Here is a 27,745-nt window from a genome sequence, read left to right as displayed (position 1 = left end):
TACTTCTTCTCGTGGGGTCTTATAGTCTAAGGGGTCTCTACATCAAAAAGGGGTTTGTCCTTCTTATCTATGGTTAGTAGGGAATGGAAAAGTACTGGGTAGGGAGTGGAAAGTTGCTGACTTCAGTGGGGCAACATTCCTATTAGTGGGGCCACATTCCTATTGTTAGTTTCTTATCTATGAGTAACTGAGGGTCTTATCTACGGGAAACAGAGGGTCCTGCCTTTCCGTGACATCGCGACAATCTTCCGCAGCGCCTCTTCCCTAGCTACCACATGAGGTATAATCATTTTCATGATTATGTGTTTCTGAACGGTAACATTTTGGCAACCCGGATGGGACACTTGTCAGTGCTGCTGAGTGAGTTCGCGAGTCGACCACACTCCAACTGGCACCGAGGGACTCTCGGGGAGCTCAATTGGCCGTGACCTGCCTCTGCCGCTCACAATGTCCCCGGGAGAAAGGTAAGGTGTTTTGCTTTGGTTTGGTTGCCTGCCAATAAGACGCAACGAAAGCTATGCTTGGATTGGGCTAAGGAATTCCTGGTGGTATTGTCTAGGCGCCGTTCCATAAGACAATCGTTATAAGTGTTGCGGGTTCGGCATTTGTGGTGTATTTTTGGATGGAGAAGCGCAAAGGGATTTTGCGCAGCAATGCCTCTACTCCGCAAACTTCTCCTTTGGGGTGCTTATTAGCACATTGGAAACAGGGTAATTTTGTGGAAGAATTACCCAAGGCTAAATTGATTGACTATTGTAATACATGGTGGCCAGAATATGTCTTGGAAAATGGCAAAAAAGGGCCAAAATACGGGACTCTGAAATAGAACACTATTTCACAGTTAATGTCATTTTGTAAACAAGAAGGAAAATGGAATGAGGTTCCGTGTTGCGGTGTGAAGCAATATCCTGTTTCACCTACCCCAGTCCCCCAGGTGTGGCAATACCTTCTCCCTTCCCCTCCCCTTGCCTCCTGCTAAGTGCTGTCCATCAAACTTAACATTCCAGCAAAGGTGTCATGTGATTGGCAGAAGTTCAAAAGATGCTTCTCAGCCCTGGGGTCATTGGCCTGTCTAGGTGTCATTTTCCCCTGAGACTCCCTCCCTCCCACCTGGTTGGTGGCACACCTATCCCTTCCCTCCCCTCTTTCCCCGGGCTAAAAAGGACACTGAGATCATGCAGTCGGGATTCTGTTGTAGCTGTTACAAAATAAGGAGATCTGTGACCCTGGAATAAAACTCTGGATTAAACCCTACGGCAGAATCCGTCTCCTTTTCCTCTTCACCTCGCCTAAAGCCTTTCCACCAGAGGTAATACTGAGTTCCTGTTTGCCTGGACTTTTTTCAAGTGCCTAGATGCAATTTCCAGCTAGCCAAAGGTGTCTCTGAGGTGAAATATCTCAGTTGCCGCCTCTGGTCAAGCAGCAAGGGTCAGACGAGCCCAGGCATGTTCCATCTGGTAATATTTGGATCACATTCCAATAGTTCCGTATGTTGATTTGTTTTTCTATTTATGGGGAAAGCCAGAATGGCTAGATGAATGTGGATTAACAGTGGTTAGAGCATCTGCAAGACATAAGTGGGGGGTTTGTGAGAAACATTGTCTAGAGCACTTGGCATTGAAAGAAAGTCTGAGTAGGGAAAATTATACAGATATTGATTTACAGGTAGCTCCAATAAGACCAAGAGAACCTAACCCTATCCCACCTGCTTCATCTGTCCCTATCCCACTGCCTGCCCCTACCTCACCTAATCCTGAACCTGTCTTGTCTAGTACACCTTTCTCTCTTTATCCTTCTCTCCCATCATCACCTAATCCCTCTTCCTCGGAAGATGAGCAAAACCTTACTGTGATAGAAAGGAGGGGGAGGGATGCAAGTAAAAAAGATAGCAATAGTAATGAATCAGTGACCCTGGTAGCCCACAGAACTCAAAGTCAGTCAAAGCTTGCCCCAGTCGTGGATAGAAAAGACACAGGCAGACAAAAACGGACTGTGATTGCCCTCTTGTGACAAGGTGTAGGAGTGGAAGGGCCAGTATTTGTAAAAGTGCCTTTTTCTCCTGCATATTTAGTTACTTGGAAACAATCAGCCGGAACTTATAGAGAAAATCCTGATAAGGTGGCACGAGTAGTAAAAATGGTTATAAAAACTCAGAATCCTGACTGGGATGACATACAAGTAATACTAGATATTTTAATGGATTCTACTGAGAAAGAGATGGTACTTAAGGTAGCCAAAGAAAGGGCAAGGGAGAATATCAGAAATGGGCTCGTAACAGGAAATTTAGATGAGAATTTCCCAATTGAGGATCCAAAATGGGACCCTAATTTATCTTGGAATATGAGGAGACTACGGAAATATCAGGAGTGGATCCAAATAGGAGTTCAGAATGCTGTGCCAAAAACTATGAATTGGTCTAAATTATATGAGGTCCGACAGGAAAAGAAAGGATCTCCCACTGCATTTTAGGAGAGGCTTAAGGAGGCAGCAAGGAAATATACAGATCTCCAAATAGACACAGAACAGGCAAAGGTTCAGCTCGCTCTCATATTCTTGGGCCAGTCACAAGACAATATTCGGAAGAAATTGCAAAAAATTAGAAGGGGAGGAATTAAGGAATTTGGTTAAGCTACTTGAGGTAGCCTGGAAGGTATATAATAATTGCGAAAGAGAAGCTAGTAAAAGGCAGCAGGAAAATCTTTTGGCAGTAATACAAGGAAAAGGGAACCCAAATTTCAGGGGACGTGGCAGAAGTAGTCAAGGTAGAAGACCAGTTATGCAAGGGTTAAGCCTAAATCAATGTGTGTATTGCAAGCAGGAGGGGCATTGGAAAAGGGAGTGCCCAGACAACCCAGATAACCGGTTTCACCAGGGCAATCAGTTCCAGCAGGAAAACGTTGCCAAGACGATGGTCTTGGGCGAGTATAGCAGCTGACTAGACATGGAACCTGTAAAACAGGTTCAAGAACCTGGCATAAATATACAGTTAGGGCATAAGGAGGTCAAATTTCTAATAGATACGGGAGCTACTTACTCAGTACTAAATGATTTGCAAGGACAAATTGGGGACAAGGAAACAACAATAGTCGGGGCTACAGGGAAAGAGGAAAAACAGCCATTCTTGCAACCCCTAGATTTGTGCTTTGGGAACAAGGTTTTAACACATGAATTCCTATATGTACCTGAGTTTCCAATTCCACTTTCAGGGAGAGATTTGCTAGTGAAACTTGATGTGGCAATAACTTTTGAAAATGGGGAACTTACAATGAAAATACCTGAATCAAAGATGGGACAGGTTTTAATGATCAAAGAAAAACCTGTTCCCTCTATCCTTAGGGAGGTAGAAGATGCAGTGATTCCCTCTGTATGGGAAATGGATATACCAGGAAAATCTAAATTGGCATAGCCAGTGCATGTAGAGTTAAAAGAAGGGGCGAGGGCTGTACAAGTCAAACAGTATCCCATAAAACCAGAAGCAAGGCAAGGAATAGTAGATTATTGAGAAATTCTTGAAATACCAAATTTTAGAAGAATGTGAATCAGAATTTAATACACCAATATTTCCAGTAAATAAACCAAATGGTGAATATAGATTAGTGCAGGATTTTAGAGCAATAAATAAAATAACAAAGGACATTTATCCAGTGGTAACAAATCCCTACACATTGCTGACATCCATAAAAGAGATATATAAATGGTTTACTATAATTGATTTAAAAATGCCTTTTTCTGCATACCCCTTGACAAAGAAAGTAGGAAACTGTTTGCCTTTGAGTGGGAAAACCCAGGGAGCGGAAGGAAGACCCAGCTCACCTGGACACGACTCCCACAAGGCTACAAGAACAGTCCCACCCTATTCGGAAACCAACTGGCAAAGGAGCTGGAGATTTGGACCGAAAATGGGCAAATACCAAGAGACCAATACCTGTTGTTGCAGTATGTTGATGATATACTAATAGCTACAGAAGAAAAAGCAACCTGTATAAAGGTAACCATTGAGATTTTAAATTCACTGGGAATGGGAGGTTATAAAGTTCACAGAGGAAAGGCACAAATTTCCCAACAGACTGTGATTTACCTGGGATGTGAAATTTCACAAGGGCAATGAAAACTAGGTACTAACCGTATACAAGCTATTTATGCTATTCCAGAGCCCCAGAATTAACATGAGCTGTGAGTCTTCTTCGGGATGGCAGGATGGTGTCTCCTGTAGATCATGGACTATGGACTGATTGCGAAACCCCTGTATGAAGCTCAGAAGACACAGCCATTCACCTGGGGCAAGCCACAGAAAGAAGCCTTCCTAAAATTGAAGGAAGCACTGACAACTGCTCCAGCATTAGGGTTACCTGATCTGTCTAAAGATTTTCAGCTGTTTGTACAGGAAAGGCTGCGCCTAGCACTAGGAGTCCTGACCCAATGTCTGGGAAGTTGGAAAAGGCTGGTGGACTACTTTTCCAAACAACTGGACAACATAAGTGCCGGGTAGCCCCCATGTCTGCGGGCAGTCGCAGCTACTGTGATCCTGATACAAGAAGCCAGGAAACTTACTATGGAAAGGCACATAGATGTCTATGTACCACACATGGTAACCACTGTCTTAGAACAAAAGGGGGGCCATTGGCTATCCCCAAGCAGGATGATAAAATTCCAGGTAGTCCTGACTGAGCAGGATGATGCCACATTAAAAGCAACTAACCTTTTGAATCCAGCTTTGTTCCTAGGTACCACAACCGAAGAAGGCCCATTAGAACACGACTGTGTAGAAGTAATAGAGTACACCTATTCAGCAAGAGAAGACCTGAAAGACGTCCCACTAGAGCAGCCGGAGTGGGAGCTATTTACAGATGGGAGCAGCTTCATGGAAAACGGAACCAGATACGCTGGATATGCGGTAACAACAGTCAGTAGAGTAGTGGAGCCAAAAGCATTACCACCAAATACATCTGCCCAGAAGGCAAAATTGGTTGCCTTAACCAGGGCACTAGAATTAAGTGAAAAGGGTAAAAATATGGACTGACTCAAAATATGCTTTTGGAGTGGTGCATGTACATGGAGCACTGTGGAAAGAAAGAGGACTATTGTCTTCTCCAGGTAAGCACATTAAACACCAAGATGCGGTCCTGCAATTGATAAAAGCAGTACAAAAACCTGAACAAGTGGCAATTATACACTGTAAAGCACGCCAATCAGGAAACTCCAAAATCTGTGAGGGAAATCAAAAGGCAGACTGGACAGCCCGACAGGTTGCTCGAGAGGTGCAAACAACAATGGCATTGATACCTTTGAAGCTTAATGTATCCCAATTCAATTTGCCTCCAAAACCAAAATATTCTGTAGAAGATGAGACACTGGCACGTTTACTAAATGCACAAAAGAATTCAGAAGGATGGTATGTGACTGCACAATGACAGATAGTGGTACCCCCCTTGATAATGAGCAAAGTTCTACAAATTAAACATAACGAATGTCATTGGGGTACAGAGGCATTGGTAAAATTCCTAAAGCAGAGTTTAATTTCGGTACGGATGTTAACAATGGCAAAACCAGTAATGTCAAAATGTGATATCTGCTTGAAAAACAACCCAGTGGCTAGGCGACAGGCACAGCGAGGAAGAATTCGGATAGGAATAGAGCCAGGAGACTATTGGCAGGTAGATTTTGTAGAATTGCCAAGAACTTGAGGATACAAATACCTGTTAGTGGGGGTTGACACATTTTCTGGATGCCCAGAAGCCCTTCCCTGTTGCACAAACCAAGCAAAGGAAACAGTTAAGTGGTTACTACAGGAGATTATTCCCAGGTTCGGGGTACCCCTAGGGGTATCATCAGATAGGGGACCCCATTTCATGTGGGATCTCAGCACCTCAGGACGGAGGTGCAGAGGGACCGAGACCACCCTTGGGGGGCTCGGGAGTCCTGGAATGTTGCCAGAAGTGTCTGGTGGCTGGACTTTGATCCTGCACAGGAGACGACACCTGTATGAGGATGGGAGGATTTCACTGGGTGAATGGTGAAGGGATAAGTTAATTAGAGTGTAAGGCACAGGGTTTAGGATTTCTGTACAGGGGGGTCTAAAGAAGTAAGATGGAGGAATTGGGGCGTGTCCTGTTCTTCTTCTTCTTCTTCTTGGCCTCCATCTTCTGTGGTGATGTTGGCACTTTGGGATTGGTTATTACTAGAAGTGCACTGGTTAATAAGGGTAAAAGGTATTGGGGAAAAATATTAAATATTGTGTACGTAACTTTGTGTATAAAGATAGGTGACCGCCCCGGGGGCTCTCAGTGTGCTCATGGCTGACATGCTGTGCAGACCTCTGTTGGGCCGAAAGAAAATCTTTTAGATAAACAATTAATAAACACCGAGACCGAGAAAAGATCTGAAGTCTCTTCTCGTCCTTTGAAGCGCGAGCTCTTCAAGGCCATCCCCGAGCCTTTCCAGGCCATCTAAACAGCCGAGAAACCGACAATTTCATAGCTACAGTAGTAAAAGAGGTAAGTAGATTGCTGGGAATAACTTGGGACCTCCACACACTGTGGAGACCCCAGTCAAGTGGACAGGTAGAGAGGATGAATCAGACACTAAAAAGGCAAATCAGTAAAATATGCCAAGAAGCCAAGCTGCCGTGGCCCCAGGCTTTGCCAATAGCACTGCTGAGGATTCGGATAAAGCCTAGGAGTGGGATGTCAGTCAGTCCTTATGAGATATTGTATGGGAAACCATATGAATCTCCTGAGCCTAACCCTAATGTACACGTCACGGGAAAGCAAGAAGTGTATAATTATGTTCTGTCTCTCGGGAAAACTTTAGCTCGGCTCTGGAGCATCCTCATGTGGAATAGACCACTAACTCTCGAGAATCCAGTTCAAAACATACATCCAGGAGACGAGGTGTACCTTAAAAACTGGAACGAAGAGCCACTGAAAGAAAAGTGGAGTGGACCCCATCAGGTACTGCTGACCACCTTTACAGCAGTCAAAGTAGCCAGCGTGGACCCCTGGATTCACTATACCCGAGTGAAGAAAATCCATCCTGGATCACGGGCTGTGTAAACTGTGGAACCAACAAGGCTGCAGATAAGATGTTTTTAATTGCTTTGAGAATGCTATTAGTAATTGTGCCAATGTTATGGTCATTAATGTCTTTGGGATGTGGAATGCAAAATGATCAACTTACCACTCTTCATTCTAGAATGAAGAGAGAGGTACAAGTAGAAGCACAGGTGATAAAGGTTTCTAATGCAGTTCGGGCCGAGAATGTAATGATTGGATTAGTCAAAGATTTTGCCAAAATGCAAACCACCAGTAGAATAACTGTCTGTCTGCCAATACCAAAGGCAGCAGGAGACCCAGTAAATTGGGGAATCATAGCATCAAAACTACCTGAAATACAAAAGAACAAAACAATTGCATGCAAACAGGTACCTGAGTCAAGGCAAGTAGACAAGGAAACTTGGGAGAAAACAGGAAAATGGATGAGACCTATGAGCCAGAAAGACTGTAAGTGATGGCATACTAGGAACCCCTATGGGAGAGTCGGGAGGCATCACTGTTGCCTTCTATATCAAGGCAGGCGACCTGGTTCTGAGGTACAGCTCGACGGCCCACTCTCCCGGGCCGTTCGGGCCAATGACATACGCAAACACCAATGTGGTGGACGGTCAAAAGGCGTTTATTACTTCTTCTCATGGGGTCTTATAGTCTTAGGGGTCTCTACGTCAAAAAGGGGTTTGTCTTTCTTATCTATAGTTAGTAGGGAATGGAAAAGTGCTGGGTAAGGGATGGAAAGTTGCTGACTTCAGTGGGGCAACATTCCTATTGTTAGTGGGGCCACATTCCTATTGTTAGTTTCTTATCTATGAGTAACTGAGGGTCTTATCTACGGGAAACAGAGGGTCCTGCCTTTCCGTGACATCGCGACAATCTTCCGCAGCGCCTCTTCCCTCGCTACCACACATCACATAATGGCAATGCTATTTGCCACACTATAAAAAGATTATAGAAAATGTTACAGAAACCACTCTGGTATGGAAGTGTGAGGCCAAGGATCAGAAAGATCAGATAGAGCCTTGGGACAGTGCGTGGTCTGTGAGTATACTTAAAAAATTCCAATATATGGCAAACACCCCTTGGTGTATTAAGTGGGAAGGCTCCGAGAATGAAACAGATCCAGCAGTAACATACACTGCCACTAGTAGCAGAACGAGGGCAGACAAAGTAAGTTGGTGGGCATGTAATAAAACTTATGACTGCACTTCAGATGATGCAGAGATAAAACAGATGCCATCCCTGGCAATAGCCCTACAAATTGGTTGTGCTTGCAGAGGGATCAAACATAAACAAGGCATAGTGAATTATAAAGTAGTTGTAGGATGTACCAGGAGTACAGTCTGAAGTCCAGGACAATTTGTATGGGCAACAAGCGATGGTACCTGGACAACACATCTGCCTGTCGACGGGAAAGTAAAGGAAATTACTTTAGGCCTCCCAACCTTATGTCCAATTTGGAAAAGGTCCCCATTTAACGGAAAACATGAACTTCTGCAGATAAGAGCAAGACGAGAAGTTCTAGACAATGAAAATCCAGATGACACTTGGCAAGAATCCTCAAGTGGAGTGAAATTTGGGTGGGCCCTAGAGTCTTTGCTTGGTCCTATAGCAAACTATCAGAATAGAGAGATGCTGTACAAACTTACAGGTCAGGTAGGTAGACTGGCAAGAGTCACCCGGGAAGGATTTAAAGAATTAAACTTACAATTGCAAGCCACCACAAAAATGACTTTACAAAATTGATTAGCCTTAGATTTGTTACCCCTGAAGGAGCATGGAGTATGTGGATTTTTAAAGGGACGGATTGATCATTGCTGCGTTCACATCCCAAATGTAACTGCAGATGTAGAATATGACATCAATCAGTTGAAACAAATAGAGCATGAAGCACAAGAAGAGCAAAAGGATTTGACTAAGAGCTGGCTAGAAAAATCTTTAAAGGGTTAGGGTGGAATGTGAGTTCATGGATTAAATCTGTCATTGAGAGTGTGATAATCCTACTAACTGTCTTAGCAATTTGGTTAGTTTACAGCATCTTAAAAGGAGAGATACAGAAGAAAACGCCCTGGAACCAGAAAATAGTGAAGGCACTGACACGAGATCCACGCCCACCATCTTCTGGTTCTCCAGTTCATGATAGCATCCACAACAATGTTTACATCAACCATGGATTTGAAGAACGTCAAGTATAAATTGAGAAATAAAGGACTGTATCAAGTGAAAACATTTACACCTATAGTGAAGTGAAAATGCTTTCAAAGGGGGTAGAATGATATTGGGGGCCCTGGAAAATGTAATAGATAGACTCTGAAAATGTTAGGCGTTGTGTTTTGCCAGATCATTGCACCTGCGTAAGCAGTATGATAAATTATATAATTGTTAGATGTGATGATTGTTTAGTAATTTAATTATTGTATAATCATAAGAAGAATCATGAGAAACTATGTTGGAAATTTAAGGGGGGCTATGCTTGGCTGAAATCTATGTATACAATAGAACAATATAAGTTTAATAATTAACATGAAAGTTATATAATGATAGAATATAAAAACATGTTCATCTCGAATGTATGGTCAGAGTCAGATTTGGGATCATACCCCTGACACCCAGAGCTCTTAATAAAAGCACTGACATATAGTCATTTTCATGATTATGTGTTTCTGAATGCTAACAGACCCACATCACCAGATTCCACATCACTCTCACTCCCTGGCATTGGACCAGGATTCAACATCAGTTTGTCCCTCTGGCATTGGACCGGACTCCACCCCACTCTCCCTCTGGCATTGGACCACATTCCACATCACTCTCACCTCCGGGCACTGGACAAGAGTCAACCACATCACAAGTTAATTCACCTGAGTATACCGTTATAAAAGGACCAAAAAATTTAAAGTTGACTCTCAGAAAGAAGAGTCAAAAAGACTGAACTGTATGGGAAAATAATTGGTATCAGAGCCCTAACATAGCTTAAAATGTTTCAAGACAGTTCTGTGTGTAAAATAGGTTTGTAAAATTTTTAAGATTGTAAATAAGTAATTCTAGCTAAGTTTCCCCAATTTAGTTCTAAAGACTCCAGGTTAATCTTCTACAGAGCACTCCCCTAAGAGAAACCAAATTAGTCGGCAACAGACCAAGAGAGGTTTAACCAGAGAAGTGGGTAGAAGACACTCTAAAGAGCTTGGAAGCTTCTTCTCAGTAAAAATTCCCCAAGACGCAAGGCCAGGTGATGACCCATACCGGATTCTTGGGAAGGGTAGTAAAGATGGCTCTAATTGCTGGTGGTGCTCTGGGGAGCCCAGGAGAGCTGTGCAGTGAGTGTTACCAACCCCTCTACGAGGAGGAAGAAGTGAGCTCCTTGTCTAGAGTCCACATCAGTTCTAACCCTAATTGTGTTAACCTCTCCCAATTGGTCCTTTATCAGAAAAATCAGAGAATGTATTGGATAGCGCAGAATACTGCCACTTTTAGGCAGCCACTCCTGGGAGAGTGCCCTATAGGAGAAGCCTGGTTGTGCTTTGAATGTGATGCTGCTGAAGCAAGCTCAGTAGATCTAGTCAAAAGAAAAGAAATGGTAAAAACAGTAAGAAAGAGGGTTTGTAACAAGTATTTAGCAGTAACGTACTCAGTTACTCAGTGGATCCCAAGAGATCCAAATAAATTAGAGTCTGTGGAGAAAAAAGAAAGAGACAAGTGTACCCACCATGAAGTATATGAATTTTATGAGTGTACTGAAAAAGAGATAAACCCCTTTTGGAAAATGAAAGAACTGTGAATATATTGGGAATGTCCAACAGAAACTAATAACACATTTCGGGAGAGCCCTAAACATCTAGTTTTGACCTCTGGTACCACAGCATACACTAAATTGTCAAGAGACTGGTCTGGCAGCTGCACCGCTAGAATGATAAAACCAGTTTTCTTCTTATTACCCAAAGAAACTGGATCAAGTTTAGGAGTTCCTATATACAATGATTTACGAGAAACCAAACAGAAGAAGCTAAGTGCAATAGAAATTGCGAGAATCCAAAATTGTAAGAGCCAAGTTCCAGAATCATCAGACTCCAAGCAGTATTAGGGATAAAGAATGCAATCATTAGAAACATCTCAAACGAATTAAAAAAATTAGCATATGTAAATAACCAAGAACAAACTCCTACTCTTGATCCCAGTTGGTGAGATAACCTATGGATTTTCAAAAAGGATGTATGGGAAAAAGTAGTTTTTCTCACTGTGTACATACTTGGAAAATTGCTCTTTTTACTATGCTTATTTCCCTGTTTCATTAAAATAGTAGTATTGGCCATGCAAACCAATCTAAAGATCTCGAAAAATTCTAACCTGAAGAAACCAAGAAAAGTAACAAAGTTAAGTAACCATGATTACCAGAGTGCTCAAGAAATTTATAATCAATACAAAAAATTAAAGAAATATGAAGTTCATCAGTCAGAAATTGCAAGTTGATGCGAGCTTAAGTTTAAGCTCGATCAAAGAAAAAGAGGGGGGACTGTTATAAACAAAAAATCTGCCAATTTTTTTTTGTGAAAAAAAAAGGTTACAAAACAAGTCAGACCAGTGTTGCTGCTACAGTGCTATCTGTTTGTTATGATAATCACAAGTCGTTGTAGTTAATGGTTCCTTTTGTATCAGTAAAGGCCCTGGCTAGGGCTAAGTTAATGGCTCTTTTCCCCAGACAGTGAGGGGAGCGGACGAGACATGGGAGGGGGGCATCACAAGATGCAAAATAACTTCAGGACCAGCATGCCATGGGAAGTGTCAAACTTATCGAAAAGACCCCAAAACCAACGAGCCAATACGGAATTAAGAAATTAGAGTGATGTCTAGATGTGAGGAACAGAGTGCTGAGCCTACAGAGATGCTGAAAACCTTTGTTGCCCCTCACGCTGAGCAAGGACATAATCTGAAACCAAGACCTGGAGCCGGGAGGCAGTGGAAAGTTGAGATCTGGGTTATGCCCAAGGCTCCCACGAGGACTGGACCGCCAGCTCTGCCCCTAGTGGGCAAAGCTACGCATATCCTCCTACTGCAAGTCACCCTGGGAGCGATGACGGAGACTGCAGACCCGTCAGGATTCCCAACCTTGAGGTGATCACTTTTAATAAAGGCATTACAAGGAGAAAAAGTCTCCTGCCCTGTTTATTTAATTGTCCACCATGAATTTTTTCCCATACCAACGTTACATCAAACTAAAACTTTTAAACTATATACATACATGTATTAAACTAATTATAAACATATATACATCTAGATAACAGGGACAGTGTAACAGACAGTTCACCCCAAAACAAGGTCCCCTTGAGGTATACATTGTGTCTCTCCATTCTTCTGCATCACCCACCAGATACAATCTGGTCTCTGAGCAAAGACAATCCCACAGATGGGCTTGTCTTTGCTCGAGGCAGAATTAATCCAAACAGTTTTTCCCAGCATGTCTCTCATGTGTATCAACAGAAACATATCCCTGTCTTTTGTATGCAGGGGTTCAGATTGGGCAGGGCCAGCTCTGTTGGTGAAGCCTCGGGTGTTAACTAAGATGGCGGCCTTGACTAAATGCATCTCCCAATTTCTGAAACTACTCCCACCCAGTGCCTTCAAGGTGGTTTTAAACAGGCCAATGCATTGTTCAACTTTCCCAGAAGCTGGTTCATGATGTTGTAAATGATCAGTCATGAGCCAAATTATCAAAAATTTCAAAAAGATATAGTAATCTTTCTGTGCAACCGAATTACGGTCTCCGAAACCACCACAGCCAAAGAGGCAGCGTCGAGCCCGGGATCAGCACTTGGTGAACTTGGACCTGACCTCTACCGCGTCAGAATCCCCCTCATTCACGAAAACTGCTTCTTGAAGCGAGATTTTATACAGTTTATTGTCCCCGAAGCAAAGGAGTCCCAATTTCTTTTGTAACTCTTCACATTCATCCCTGTTCCTTTCAGTGTGCAGAACTGGACAAAGATTGGCTCCAGGTGGATAGTCAGTGTTGATGGGCTCTGGGGAAGCCATGTATTCAGATGTATAATTCTGGCGTTGCTGGCTATCTTGACTGATGCAATTGGCTAGGCAATGATCACCCTTAGGAGGTTTCCGATGACTCAAGATACTGGTGATCATCACCCTGGAAGCGTCTATTCTTACGCTAAAGCTTTGATAGTTATCTTAGCTGTGTCCAGGAATTCGTTGGAATCTGAATAGACATCTGCTCTCGGGCCGTGGGTGGTCAGAGACACGTTTTGAATTTTACAATCTTTATACCATACATTCTTTAATAGCATGAACTATTTCGACCATATATTACAATCCCTCCCCTTTAATATCACCATATTAATTCATGCTCCCTCTATAACCCAAATTGCTAAAATCTATTTATTTCTACTTCTACCCGCCACCTTTAAGGGTCTTTCACAAAGAGAACAAAACTTTATTAAATCATTCCATGCTCTCCTTGTGGAATCCCCTGATACTCAGTATTGTTTACACTTGTTTTGACTCATTTCTCAAACTTTGCCAATACTTCGGCACCATTGCTCGCATACTTTCTCTCTCCCAGGCTCGTGATGTTAGATGTGTTGCTTCTGGAAGCCAATTCCGGGTCCATGGGTACTATTGTTATCTGCATCCCCTGTACCATGGAATGAATTAGTCTAATAAAACAAGGAATTAGACATGGAAGAAATAGGATTCCAGCTACTGAACACAGCACAAAGAATATTATTTTGTTCCACCAGGCCCCATCACACAATCTGTCCCACCACGATGATTGTAAAATTGAATTCCATTTTTGAACTGGGACATGGGCCACCTTCTTGATCTCGGCTGCCAATCCTCTTATGGTTTCCCCATAATCATCAATTTCGATATAACATTCCAATTCATTGAATTTTCCACACACTCCCCCTTCTTCGGCCAGCAAATAGTCTAAAGCTATTCAGTTTTAGTACACAAATGCCTGTACCTGGGTGTGCTGCCGACTAAGTAAATCCAGGGCCTCTGAGGCGTGATTTGATACAATTTCTACCACTGCCTGCAGCCAAATCAGCCAGTTCAGTAGATAAATTGGAGTCCTACACCCGTAGCTTCCATCTTGAGCCCATGTGGCTGGTCCATAATAATCAATTATTCTCGCAGCCGGCCACTCTTCCTCCCCCCAGGTTTGTTTACCAGTTATCACCAGTATTATCTTTTTCAGACTCCTCCTCTCCCTCCTCAGGGTCTTGTATAACAGAGCCCTTAATAGGTTACTTTTCATTTGAGGAAGAGTGAAGAAGACTGGCCGGATCATGTCCAGAGTGCATGATCCCTTCCATCTTGGGGGTAACTCTCTGTATGCCTTTTTCCCGCAAATCCAATAGATTCCATCCGGGGCTTTCCATCTAATGTTCGTTTTCCCTGGGTCTCCCCAGTATGCTCTCAGGCCCTCCAAGGATTCGTAAGGGTTGGCTCCAGGACTTTTGATGCAGCAAAGTCCTATCTTTTTGTTCCATTCACAATTTGTCTCATTTTTACAGCTCCAATACCCCATAGGGGGTTCTGGCTGCCAGACCTTGCCCTTATTGTTCGAATTTACTGTCAGGGTAGTTATACACAGAGTGTATCCCACCATTTCGGTATATTCCTTTCCTTCCCAACTGATGCAAATGGTTCCGATCACCCTTTGGTCCAAAATCCACCCCTCAGGCCTCTGTGCCAATTTTGAGACCCTCAGATTGTCCCATTTCATAAGCTGTTCTGGAGCCAAACCTTCCCCTTTCCATGGCTGCTTTTCTGCTGACTTCAATCCCCCACAAATCCGGCAATTTGACAATCCCAGTTCTGTTGCAATTTCTTGCATTAAATCAATAAATAAGTTTCGATCCGGGGAAGGTAATTCCTCATCAGCATATTGTTTTTCAAGCACTTCATACTGCTCTCCCAAAGTTTTCAGTCTCTCTTGCTCTATTCTTTTCTTCCTCAATTCTGACTCCCTTCTTTTCAATTCTGGAGTAATTTCCCTCATTCTTCCCTCAGGATCCTCACTGTCTTTGTTTTTTGCAAAGCAGACAACCCTATCATATTGCAGGCATACTCTATCATCATTCGCCCATGCCAAATCCCATATGATTGGTTCCCTGCTTAGGGTGAATTTGCTATCAAATTTGACATTTCTTCCCACCCAATGCATTTTCCCGTTCATCACGCACATCCCCAGTCTCACATTGTCATAACACAATGGATTCACCTGGTGATATGCTACAAAAATTTATTCAGTTTTTCCCCCAACCCAAATTGTTCGATTACATTGATTGAAAACAGGGATTGACATCATTTCCACATTCCTTTTCCGTAGCTGATGTTGGTGCTTGCCTGACTGCCCTTTCCGTGTCCCTGCCTCTGGATCGATACACCAGATCCCTTTGTCCAATTTACATAATTTGACCCTTGTGCTGTTCACCCAACAGTACCTGCCAGGCTCCCTGATGCACTCCTCCGGGGCTTGGTATGCTGAGGTTTCCCTGTCCCTTCATTCAATCGGGACGCCCTGAGTGCATTTATTGGACTCGTCTTCGGAGCTCTCATTTCCGCCTCTCATTGGGACCTCCATGTGCAGACTCTGCGTCCCACACATGGCTAGGCTTGGGCCAATCAGGATTCCCACCAGGCGTACTCCTCTGCCTTTGCCTCCACCTCCTGGGGTGCCACCAGCGGCGAGGAAGACCATCTTCGTGGCAGCAGGAGTATTCTTCAGGGAATACATTTTCTGACCTTGCCACATACCTCATTTTGAAGGCACCTCACCGTGAAACTTTGACGGCATCTGAGCTGCACAGTACCTTGATTGATTTCTGGCACTCCACATCCAGAGTCTCCGCCTTGGACCTGAGCTTTCCACGCACCCAGTTCTGAAAAATGTGAAAGCAATCCTGGGAGTCCAACTCAATGATTCCTAAATTTGTGGCTAGGGTTAGAATACAGTCAGTCAGCTCAAGCGCCTCTTCCAGACACTGTGTGCACAATCCCTTTGGCCTCTGCCCCCTTCTGCAGTGTACAACAAAAACACCCTGACAATATTCACACTTAAAATGTACAAACGGATAGCATACACAGTCAGACAGTATACAACCTATCTGTTCGCCATCGGTCATTTACGAGGACGTTGGAGTTTGATTTTCAAGTCACCTGGAGAAGAAGTGACCCTCCACTTGGGTGCTTCCTCCTGGTGTTCGACTTTCTTCACCCTAGACGCGTGTGTCCAGCCCTTCTCCGCAGTCCGAATGGCCATTTCTGTTGTCAGGAGCACAAGAAAGGGACCTTCCCAGTGAGGGGAGAGGGGTACAGCTTTCCACACTTTCACAAGCATTCTGTCACCCAGTTGAATTTTGTGGATAGCAAATCCCAGAGGGGTGCTCTGAGGTACTATCCCTTGTTTTCTCAGTTCCTGTAAATTTTTGTTGATTGCAACCAAATATGGTTGAATCTGGCTGTCCTCAAGCCTGGGGTTTCCCACCAGCACCTTATGCTTATATGGCATTCCATATAGCATCTCTAAGGGTGAGAGCCCCATTTCCAAATGAGACATTGTCCTGATATTAAGCAAGGCTAAAGGTAGGCATTTCAGCCAAGACATCCAAGTTTCTAAAATTAATTTATATAACTGTGCTTTCAATGTCTGATTCATCCTTTCCACCTGTCCTGAGCTCTGGGGATGCCACGGAGTGTGGTATTCCCACCAAATGCCTAGTGCATCAGCCATCTGCTTAATATTTTTTGACATAAAATGAGTTCCTTGGTCTGAATCAATGTAATTCACCACCCCATATCGGGGCACAATTTCCTCCAGCCATTTTCTGGACACCATCTGAGCCGTTGCCCGTGGACTGGGGAAAGCCTCCACCCAATGGATCAATTTGTCCACAATCACCAGCACAAATTGAACCTCCCCACTTTGGGCAATTCAGTGAAATCGACTTGAATCCTTTCAAATGGTCGGTACGCAATGGGGCGACTCCCCAGAATGGCCTGTCTTGCCTTATTCTTGTTAATTTTCTGACAAATCAGGCATCCTTCTACCTCTTGTTTGGCCAATTCATAAATTCCCCTGCACCCGAAAAATTTCAAAAATTGGTCTGCCAGGGCCTGTGCCCCCCAATGTGTTCGCTGGTGCAGTTTCCTCAAAATCCTCCTGGTAAAACCTTTAGAGACTAGTTCTCTCCCATCTGGCAATTTCCACTTACCTTCTTCCAATTTCCCCCCAATCTTCTCATAGCTTTCAATCTCTTTTTGGGAGGCTTGAGGAGGGTTGTCTGGGACCTCGATCCCTTCAATCTCTGGGGTACTTGCCATCATCAGTGCCGCGGTCTTGGCTTCCTGGTCTGCCAAATTGTTTCCCCGGGTTCGGAACTGTATCCCTGCCTGGTGTCCCTTCACGTGGACCACCCCAGTTTCTTCCGGTCCCCTTAGAGCTTCCAAGATTTGCTGGATCAATTCCCCATGCATCAGTCCCTTTTCCCGGGTGTTGATCAACCCCCTTTCTTCCCAGGTTTTCCCAAAGGTGTGAACCCCTCCAAAGGCATACCTAGAGTCTGTAAAAATTGTTCCCTTCTTCCCTTTCAGTCCTTTCAAGGCTCTCAGAACTGCATACAGTTCCCAAGCCTGTGCTGACCAACCCGCGCTCAGGGGACCTGCTTCAATCACTTTTCCCGTTCATCCGTCCATGACTGCATATCCCGACTTTCTTTTCCCATCAATCACCCTGCTTGACCCATCTACAAACCATTTTTCCCCTTCATCTAATTCTTCCTCCTCTAAATCCTCCCTGATTTTCGTCTGCAACTCAACCACTTCCACGCAATCATGAACGAGTTCCTCTGAAGCTTCCCCAAACAAAAACTGCGCAGGTTTTTGTACGGTTGTTGTCCGCAATTTCAAATCCTGTGAGTGAATCAAAATGACCTCATACTTTAGCAATCTAGCATCAGTGAGCGATTTATCTGCTTTCTGTTGTAGTATTCCCCACACATTGTGCAGTGCAAATGCTACCAAAGGTGCCCCGAAGGTTACTTTCTTAGCTTCCTCCACCAACCATGCTACAGCGACAATTGCTTGCAAGCAGGTGGGCCAGCCTCTGCTGACCAGGTCCAAAAGCCTTGATAATTAACCTACTGGTTTCCTGACCCCTGCCCAGTCCTGCTTCAGCACCCCGTGTGCTGCGTGATTGTTCACGTCCACGAACAACTGGAATGGTCGCTTCACATCAGGGAGGCTCAGCACTGGTGCCACTGTGAGTGCTTCCTTGACTCCCCTAAATTCATCCTCATCCTTTTCCATCCATTTGACTCTGTCCATGGTGAGTTTCTCGTATAGAAATTTCACCTTTTTGCTGTACCCTTCAGTCCACTGCCAGCAATATCCCAACAGCCCCAAAAGATGTCTGACTTCCCTTTTTGTTTGCAGGGGTGGTAAGGCAATAATCCCTGCCACCCTTGCTGGATCCAATTTCTTTTTTCCCTTGGTTAACCAATGTCCCAAGTACCTGACCTCGGGCTCTGTGAATTGCAACTTCGACTTTGACACCTTCAACCCCTTTTCCCCTAAAAAGTTCAAAAGTTCAATGGTGCTCGCCCACACAACCTCCTCCCTCGGACCTGCAACCAACAAATCATCTACATATTGTAGCAACTTTGTACCCTCCGTTGGTACAAAGTGACTCAGCACCTGATCAAGTGCTTGCCCGAATAAGTTCGGGGAATCAATGAAGCCCTGAGGCAACGATGTCCATCTGAGCTGCTGCTATCTGTTCGTCTCCGGGTCTTCCCACTGAAACGCAAAATAATCTCTGCTGTCCTCTGCTAAAGGACAGGTCCAGAAAGCAACTTTCAAATCAATCACACTGTACCACGTGTCCTCGGGAGAGATGTTATTCAGCAAGGTGTAAGGATTTGAGACCGTGGGGAACAAAGTCTTAGTTCTCTGATTCACAGCCCTTAAGTCTTGCACTAGCCTATAGCTACTGTCTGTATTTTTCACAGCCAGAATTGGGGTGTTGTGCCAGGACATGCATGGCTCCAACGTTCCTTTCTTTATTAATTCATCAATCACCAGTTTAAATCCCTTCTTCCCCTCCATGGAGATGGGGTACTGTTTGACGCAAATGGGGTCCTCTGGTCTCTCAATTTAACACGAATCAGCTCTATGTCCAACCTCCCGGCCTCCCCTTGGACATACCAAATCTTTGGATCTATTTTCTCCTCGTCCTGGACGGTGAGTTTATACATCCTCACCCTGAGCTGGGAATTTTCCACTGCCAAGGTGATTTCTAGGGCTACCATCAAGTCCCGCCCTAGCAAATTAAAGTCCATGTCCCTTATCAATAATATATTTCCTGTACATTTTTTGTTTTCTGTCTCTTATCTCAACATCTTTTGTGATTGGAACATTGAAGGGTTCCCCTTTTGCCCCAATTACCATCATTGAGTCGTCGCTCAGAGAGCACCCTTGCGGTAGCTGTTACACCACGGTTCATTCCGCCCCAGAGTCTACTAAAAACCACATCTCTTGCCTGTGGGGTCCTATTCTTAATTTTATCAAGGGCTCCCTCGGTGTTCCGGAACCCAAACTGAAAAGCCCCTGACACCCCTAATCTTCCTGAAACATCGCCTGGTCCTTGGTTTTGTTGGAACAATTCCTTCGGATGTGTCCCTTTTGCTTGCAGTAATAGCACTCGAAGTCCTTCTTTTGGTTGTTCAATCATTTTCCTTGGGAAGGGTTTTGCTTCTTTGCCGGCGCCGCTTTCGCCGTGTCTCTGACCTGTTCCTGTTTCTGTGCTTCCCTTACTGCAACTACCAATACCTTAGCTTGAATCTTCTGTTTTTCTTCATCTCTTCTCATGCAGACCTTCTGGGCTTCTCAGAGCAATTCCTGCAATCCCTTGTCCTGCCATCCATCTTTTATAACTTTTTCCATGTCTTCCCAAGATTTTGCCACAAACTGAGTTTTCAACAAAACTGCCCAAATCGGAGAATCAGGATCTATCCCCGAATACACTCTCAGGCTCTTTCGGAGCCTCTCCAACAACTCTGTGGGCATCTCATCCTTTCCCTGGCATTCTCTGAGTACCTTACTCATGTTCTGCCCCTTGGGTACCACTTCTTTGATACCCTGATTTATCATGTTCCTTAGATTTATCATTTTCTGCCTCCCCTCCTCCGTCTGGGCACTCCAGGACGGTTTCTGGTTTGGCCACCTCTGGTCCCCGCTCTCCCCATTGGGATTTCTATGTTCCCAATCCTTGATCACGGCTTGTCTGATCATCTCCCTCTCCTCATTGTTGAACAGTGACCTCAGGATCGCATTGAGATCCTCATAAGTGCAGGTGCTGGTCCCTAGAAACTCATCTAGCCTTTCTGCCACCCCTTCTGCCATCACAATTGATCGTCTATCAATTTTCTCATCTCTTTCTTGAACGCCCTCACATCTCCGGTATCAATCGGCGCATGTACAAAACCAATAACTCCCGGAGCCATCGGCACCTCCCGTAAAGGAAAGATGCCTGGCTTCTCCTCCTCATCCTCACTGTCTCCAGTGGTTGCCCTCCTCGTTCGCCGCCTCATTCAATGGGCCAGGGGAGAGCAGACTTTCTTGGGGAAAATTACTTGTTTTTCTTCGGTCTTGGGGAGGGTTGGCAGCAGTGGCTGCTCACATGGGAGTGGAGGTGCTGTCGCCTGTTCACGTGGGAGGGAAGGCGCCGCAGTCTGCTCTGGTGGGAGCGGCGGCGCCGAGACCTGTCCCTGCGGGATCGCTGCCTAGGGAGGCAACGTGGGCACCGGCGGTACACAGGCTGGTCTGGGCTGGGGTGGAGGGACAAGGTAGGGGGGTGGAAGATTGTCCCGGTTCCCACTCCTTTCCCCAGTTTGCCGCACATCTGAGAGCTCGTACTGGATATAAACTCATACAAGCATATCTCCACATTTCAGCATACTCAATTTCCTCGAAATCCTGCAGGCGGCAATCGAATAGGTGGTCGTACAGGGACTCGCATGTTCATGCCTCAAAAGTGCCGAACACCGACCAGACCACATATTTTCCGATCTCCTTCCCTCTCCATTTTTCCATGCAAAAATGTATCATTTTTTCCTTGGACCTCCCTGCTCTCCTGGGGCTGTCGTCTCAATGTTCTAACATCCATCCCAATGGACTTTCCCTTGAAATTTCTGGCAGAACCTTCCTGGAACCCTGGGAAGATTTTTCCTGGGGCTTTTTCTGAAACCTGCTTTTTCCCAATCCCATTTTTCCAAAAATCCCACCTGCAAATTTTCTCACCGTGTCTCCTCCGGCTGGGACGCTCGATGTGGGTCCCAAGTCTCTGTCTGATGTCGATTTCCTGAGCTTGCAAAACGCCGCCAGTCTTAGTCATGCAGAGAACCGTTCCACGGACTTTTCGACTGATCTCTGATTTTCTTACCTGTTCCTCTGGATCAGAAGGCAGACGGGCTCCTGGAATTTTCCAGGACCGTCTTTTTTCCCTTTCTGACCCAACCGTGACCGATTCCCCCCTGAATTCCCTACGAGTCCCAGGTCCCACGTGTGTTAAGAAAAAGCGTCCGCTTCCCCCTTGACTGACCACGTCCATCGCGGGATGGTGGAAATGCGATCATGGGGTCCACACTCACTTCATGATAGAATCACATCTCACACACACGCTCAGTCACACCCCACTCAACCACGGGATACTCACGCTTCCTTTCCCGCATGTATTCTTCATGCATGTCAATTTTCGAGTGGAAAAAACACCTTGGTCTCGGAGATCCCCCCTGGATCGTACCAAGTTTCCGAGAACTGGGCCCGTTTTTATCCCTCTTTGGCTGTGGCTCTGGTTTCGGTTCAGTGATTTTTGATTGGTCTTGTGAACTCCCAATCCCGTTCAGACCACTGAAATCAGCTGGGTGCCTTCTGGCTGGGAAGGGGTCCCTGAACCCCAAATTCAAATCACGTCGGGTTGTCACCAGATTGTTATAAATGATCAATCGTGAGCCAAATTATCCAAAATTTCAAAAAGATATAGTAATCTTTCTGTGCAACCGAATTGCAGTCTCCGAAACCACCACAGCCAAAGAGGCAGCGTTGAGCCCGAGATCGGCACTTGGTGAACCTGGAACTGACCACTACCGCATCAGAATTCCCCTCATTCATGAAAAACGCTTCTTGCGGCGAGGTTTTATACAGTTTATTGTGCCCGAGGCAAAGGAGTCCCAATTTCTTTTGTAACTCTTCACATTCATCCCTGTTCCTTTCAGTGTGCAGAGCTGGACAATGATTGGCTCCAGGTGGATAGTCAGAGTTGATGGGCTCTGGGGAAGTCATGTAATCAGATGTATAATTCTGGTGTCGCTGGCTATCTTGATTGATGCAATTGGCAAGGCAATGATCGCTCTTAGGAGGTTTCCGATGACTCAAGATACTGGTGATCATCACCCTGGAAGCGTCTATTCTTACACTAAAGCATTAATCGTTATCTTAGCTGTGTCTGAGAATTCGTTGGAATCTGAATAGACATCTGCTCTCGGGCTGTGGGTGGTCAGAGACATGTTTTGGATTTTACAATCTTTATACCATACATTCTTTAATAGCGTGAATTATTTTGACCATATATTACAATGACAAGGAATATGGTACACCCACTCAATACTATGTTCTCTAGCCAAGGTGTTGTCCCAGTTTGAGACAAATTTGGGAGGAAACTTCCCCAAAGGATGTCTCCTCTAAAAGTCAGATTCCAGTAGCCTCTTCCCCAACTGGCTTGAGAGAAAATCTCCTTGGAGAAAAGTGGAAAAAGCTGTTTATTTCACAAGAAAAGTACTCACAAGCATGAAAAAATCAATACTATTGAGAGAGACAACTGCTTACTTTGAAAATTTAAAAAGGTTAATTAAACCTTAACAAAAATACAGCAAAGGACTACATAAGGAAAAAGCTGCAGCTCTGGGAACTGCCCCTCCTGCATACTACATGGCCAGTTTGTCTTTAAGATGGATGCTCAGTCTTTTATACCTCTGGGGGTTGCATCAGCTAACCCTGGCCCCTCCCAAAGTCTGTCAGTCAGCTCTTCTTTGCCATTTATCAGTGGAAACTGCTTCCTTGTAACTTGATTGAAGGTCAGGTGTTGCCATGCCGCACCCCATAAGCAACAAGCTTTTCCATTCCCAACTGCCCCATGCAAGGGGCACATGTGCACGCCTTCTTTTTACTTATCCTAGACAGCCCAGGCTGTCTGATGGCAACAATAAAAGGGGGGAAAGGGGAACTATGGGGAGAACAGAGGACATCTAAACTACAATAACATAACTATACATCACTAAAGCTTTTCTTAATATTCACACAATAGTTATCTTTTAATTGCGAGAGCCAATCATCTCATTATCCATCTATAACAATATTAAACAATAAAACTCCTTGTTGCTCTGAAGAGATGGTAGATTAAGAGAGTCCTTCTGTGGTTTAGAGAGTCCTTCTGTGGGTTTGTCTCTGTCTTGCCTAGTCTTTCTGGGGCTCAGGCCCAGCGTCCAGGCTGCAGTGCAGCTTGGGGGGGCCCCAGGAAATTGCCCTTGTGTTCCGGACTGGAGAGAAGCTAAATGGTTCCTGAGGAAAATCAGTGAAAAAAGCAAAGGAAAAACTCCCTGTCTTGCAGAGAACTGGGAGAAAACTGAGAGCCTTCTCTCTCTGTGTTTTGAATACAAGTGGTGAAAAATTCCAGCACTTCCCTCCCTCCCCTGCAATCCCTCTGGGCCTAGCTTAATGCTACAGGACTCATTTCTGGGCACACAGCAGATCATGCCATAGGGGATGCACAGCGTTATAAAGTCACCACATTACAGGTGTTGATAAAGCTGTTCTTGAAATGAGTCCTGTTTTCTGACTCATTTTTTCTCAGGGGTACCATGTCTCCAAAGGACTTGCTTTTCAAGGCCCAAGATGGTGTTCCGGGCAGTAGCATGAAGCAAAAGGTAGGTCTCGAACCATCCAGTGGTGGCTTCTATCACTGAGAGCATGTAGCACTTGCCTTGGCAGGTTTGAGGCAGTGTGATGTAATCAATCTGCCAGACCTCTCCATACTTATATTTGGACTACCTTCCCCTATACCACAGGGGTTTCACCCGCTTAATCATAGCTCACATCTCACAATCATGGATAACCTGGGGCATACAGTCCATGGTTAAATCCACCCCTCAGTCCCGTGCCCACTTATAGGTGGCATCTCTACCCTGATGGCCTGAGGCATCATGTGCCCATGGAGCTAGGAACAACTCTCCCTTGCGATGCCAATCCAAATCTATCTGTGACACCTCTATTTTTGCAGTCTGATGTACCTGTTCATTATTTCGGTACTCCTCATTAGCCCAACTCTTGGGGACATGTGCATCTACATGATGGACTTCTACAGGTAGCTTCTCTACCCAAGTGGCAATGCCTTGCCATTCTTCAGTAGCCCAGATTGGTCTTCCTCTATACTGCCAGTTGGCCTTTTCCCACCTTTCCAGCCAACTCCACAGAGCATTGGCTACTATCCATGAATCAGTGCAAAGATAGAGCTTTGGCCACTTCTCTCTTTATGCAATGTCCAGGGCCAGCTGAACAGCTTTGAGTTCAGCAAGTTGGCTTGATCCACCTTCTCCTTCAGTAGCTTCTGTGACCTGTTGCATGGGGCTCCATACAGCTGCTTCCATTTTTGATTTTTCTCTATAGTGCAACAGGAACTGTCAGTGAAAAGAGTGTAGTGTGTTTCTTCTTGCGGCAGTTGGTTGTATGGTGGAGCTTCCTCAGCACGGGTCACCTGTTCCTGCTCCTTTTCATCAGCAAGACTAAACTTTTCACCTTCAGGCCAATTTTTAATTATTTCCAAAATCCCAGGGTGATTCAATTTTCCAATACAGGTGCACTGTAGGATGAGGTGTGCTGGTTTTGCACTGACATTTGGCGAGGAAAGAAAAAGCCACTCACAGAAATGATTTTTCTGAGAAGAGCTGATGAGAACTTCCTCCATGTCTAACAGCACCAATCAGTGACTAGTTTTGAAGACTGACACCTGGTTAAACCACTAGAAAGCTTAACACGCCTCTATGAACACAGATGTTAAAAACAAACAAACCCTGAGAAAAGCTCTCTTTTTTCTGGCGTCTGGAGAGACAAGTTCTTCCCCCCCTCCTGGACTGGTGGCTGGGTGGGAGAGGGGAAGCCACGGGGCCCCCAGCCAAGGTAAGGCCAGGCCAGGCCCCAGCAGCTGCCAAGCAGGGAGAGGGGAGGCCATCGGCCCCTGAGTCCTAGCCTAGCTGCTGAGATCCTAGCCCTCCCCCAGTGTGGCTGCTGAAAGAAACCCAGAGGCGGCCCTGCAGCCTGTGCAAAAAAGAGCCCCGCAGATAAAATTAAACACAACAGGGGCTGAAGACCAGCCACATGGCCGATCCTAACACAGCCACCAATGCAGCCTAAAAATCCATCACTGTGACTGCTTTGGCCGCTGCCCAGTAGGAATCACATGGCCATCTGCTGGCCCTGGGTGAGATATTAACTCTTTCAGTACACAGATAAGACTTACAAACCTTCAGTCTTCCCTCAGGTGAAAAAAAAAGACAGAGTAAAGACAGAAAACAACACGAGACATCAAAGTCAATAAGAAAATGTCCCAAATAGAAGACTTGAAGAAATGCCTTTAGTTTTAGCCTAAATTCCTCTTACAAAACTATAGAGAATACAATTGTAAGAGACAGTCCGAAGTTTCCCTCATTTGCCTCACGACTGTCACAAGGACAGAGACTAAGACCCTGAAGACCCTGACTGGAATTCTGGCCTGGTTGAGGTGGATGCTTGCCAAGTGATTGTTTGCAGGTGTGCTTGCTGTGCTGCCACAGTACACTGCTTCGAGCAGGGACTGGCAATTAGTGGCTTGCTCTGTACGCTTATACCTGCTTCACAATCCCCGCTCATCACAATAGCCCATGAATTTCCCCACCTCTTGTCCAGAGAACTTTGGTGATTCCCCACAGAAGATCCCTCATCTGCCTCATGACTGCTGTCAAGGATGGAGATTAAAGCCCCCTCCCAAGGACTGAGACTGAGACCCTTAAAATTCTAACACGGGGACGCTGGCCTGACTGAAGCAGGATGCCTGCTAAGTGTTGCCTGCAGGTGTGTTCTCTGGACCAAGACTGGTTTCCCATGGGAACCAGTCCTGAAACAATGGGCCCCACTCACTGCTGGGACCGGTTTGTCCTGTTCGGAACTGGACTGTCTGTACTTTGTTCTCAGCGGACTTATTCTCCACTGTCCTGTACCTGTTTTCTTGACATTCTGTCCTGCTCCCCTCCCGGCAGTAGACTATAAAAGACCCCTGAGTTAACCAAAGATTTTGAGATTATCCCCGATGTGACAAGATGGATCTATTGGCTGGACCATGAGGATTTCATCTCTCCGTTGGTAGCTATACCCTCTCCTTCCCCCTCCCTTTTTCTTTCTCTCTCTATCCTTTATCTCCTTTCTAATCCTTCTATTGCATTTGCTGTGGGCACTCAATAAAAGGTGAATTTGTTTTGATTAAAACTGAAAGTCCCCTGCTGTGCATCTTTTGCACTCTGACATCAGTAAAACGAACCATCATGACCCCCATATTTAGTAGCGGATTGTGACAATAAGTAATACATCAGACTCTTTTTCCCTATAAATCATGAAACAGTATAGGAGATTAAGTGTTCAAATTGTAGCTATAAGCAAAAACATTTATACTAAAGTAAACAGATGTTAAAGTACCTATGATCCCATGAGAAGTTTGAACAGAGAAAAAAGAGTATTGAAGACCCTTAACCCACAAGGAAAGAAGAAAAAGACCTCTGCTCCCAAAGATAAAAATAATCACAGAAATAAATAAAGATAATCTTTGCTCTTAAACAACTCATCCTTAAAATAGTATCCCATAAGTTGACATAGCCCATAAACACAACTATGAGAAAGCTATAAAAAATAAGAATTTCACGATTACAGATTCCCAAGCAGCTGCTATCATGAAAATTTAAAGCCACCAAAAATCTGTTTTCTTGTAAAGAAGGCTTCATGAAATAACAAGAGGGACTCCTGTCCCTAAGTAAACTAAAGGAAAACCATTCTAAAAGTAATAAACTGATGAAATTGTTTCTGTACGTTGTTAGTAGGAAAAAAAAGTGTAGAGAAGTGTTTTAAAAGTTTTATTCTGATTCTTATTATTCTTTCTTTTAGTTACTGTTAATACATTTTATTTATACCCTTTTAAAGCCTTAAGCCTACTTTGCCTTCTTCCTAATTCTATCTCACAACAAGAAATAAATATATTCTAGTGGGTGCACTAGCACTTAGCCAACACTAAACCCACCACATTAATTAGTGTGCTGGCTGAGAAATCTCAAATTAGCAAACCAAAACCACTGTATGAGGCCAATCTATTGCGGTTCGAATCTATTTTATTGATTCCTTGTTAAGTGGTTTGTTCTAGTGTACCCCCATGTTCTCCCCGAGTTGGTTTACCTCTGGATTTTACCCTCCCTCAAAGCTGCTCCTCATGCCATTCCCTGCCTCTTGTTCCAGCTCTTTGCCTGCCTGTCAAGGCAACCCAGCCCTTTATTCCCAAACCTTCTCTGCTACTCAAACCTCGGGCCAATCCCTGTCTGCAATACCCCTTTGGA

The 27,745-nt window shown here is 44.7% G+C and overlaps 1 protein-coding gene and 1 long non-coding RNA gene across 4 annotated transcripts in view; one reads left to right on the top strand and one right to left on the bottom strand.

The window, feature by feature from the left end:
- Positions 1-27,745, bottom strand: part of LOC132086181 (CBP80/20-dependent translation initiation factor-like) — a 484,412-nt gene that overhangs the window by 183,016 nt on the left and 273,651 nt on the right. The gene's annotated exons all lie outside the window — the stretch shown is intronic.
- Positions 263-9,686, top strand: LOC132086182 (uncharacterized). Of its 2 annotated transcripts, XR_009420370.1 has the most exons (4): positions 263-464; positions 3,750-5,094; positions 6,406-6,494; positions 6,811-9,686. It is a non-coding gene; the product is annotated as an uncharacterized LOC132086182 (long non-coding RNA). The 2 variants fall into 2 exon arrangements; XR_009420369.1 differs by having other exon boundaries at positions 263-5,094.

This window comes from Ammospiza nelsoni, chromosome W (assembly GCF_027579445.1).
Source record: "Ammospiza nelsoni isolate bAmmNel1 chromosome W, bAmmNel1.pri, whole genome shotgun sequence".
In the NCBI taxonomy this organism is placed as follows: domain Eukaryota; kingdom Metazoa; phylum Chordata; class Aves; order Passeriformes; family Passerellidae; genus Ammospiza; species Ammospiza nelsoni.
Note: the sequence above shows the minus strand (reverse complement) of the source record. Positions and strands in the feature narration are given on the sequence as shown.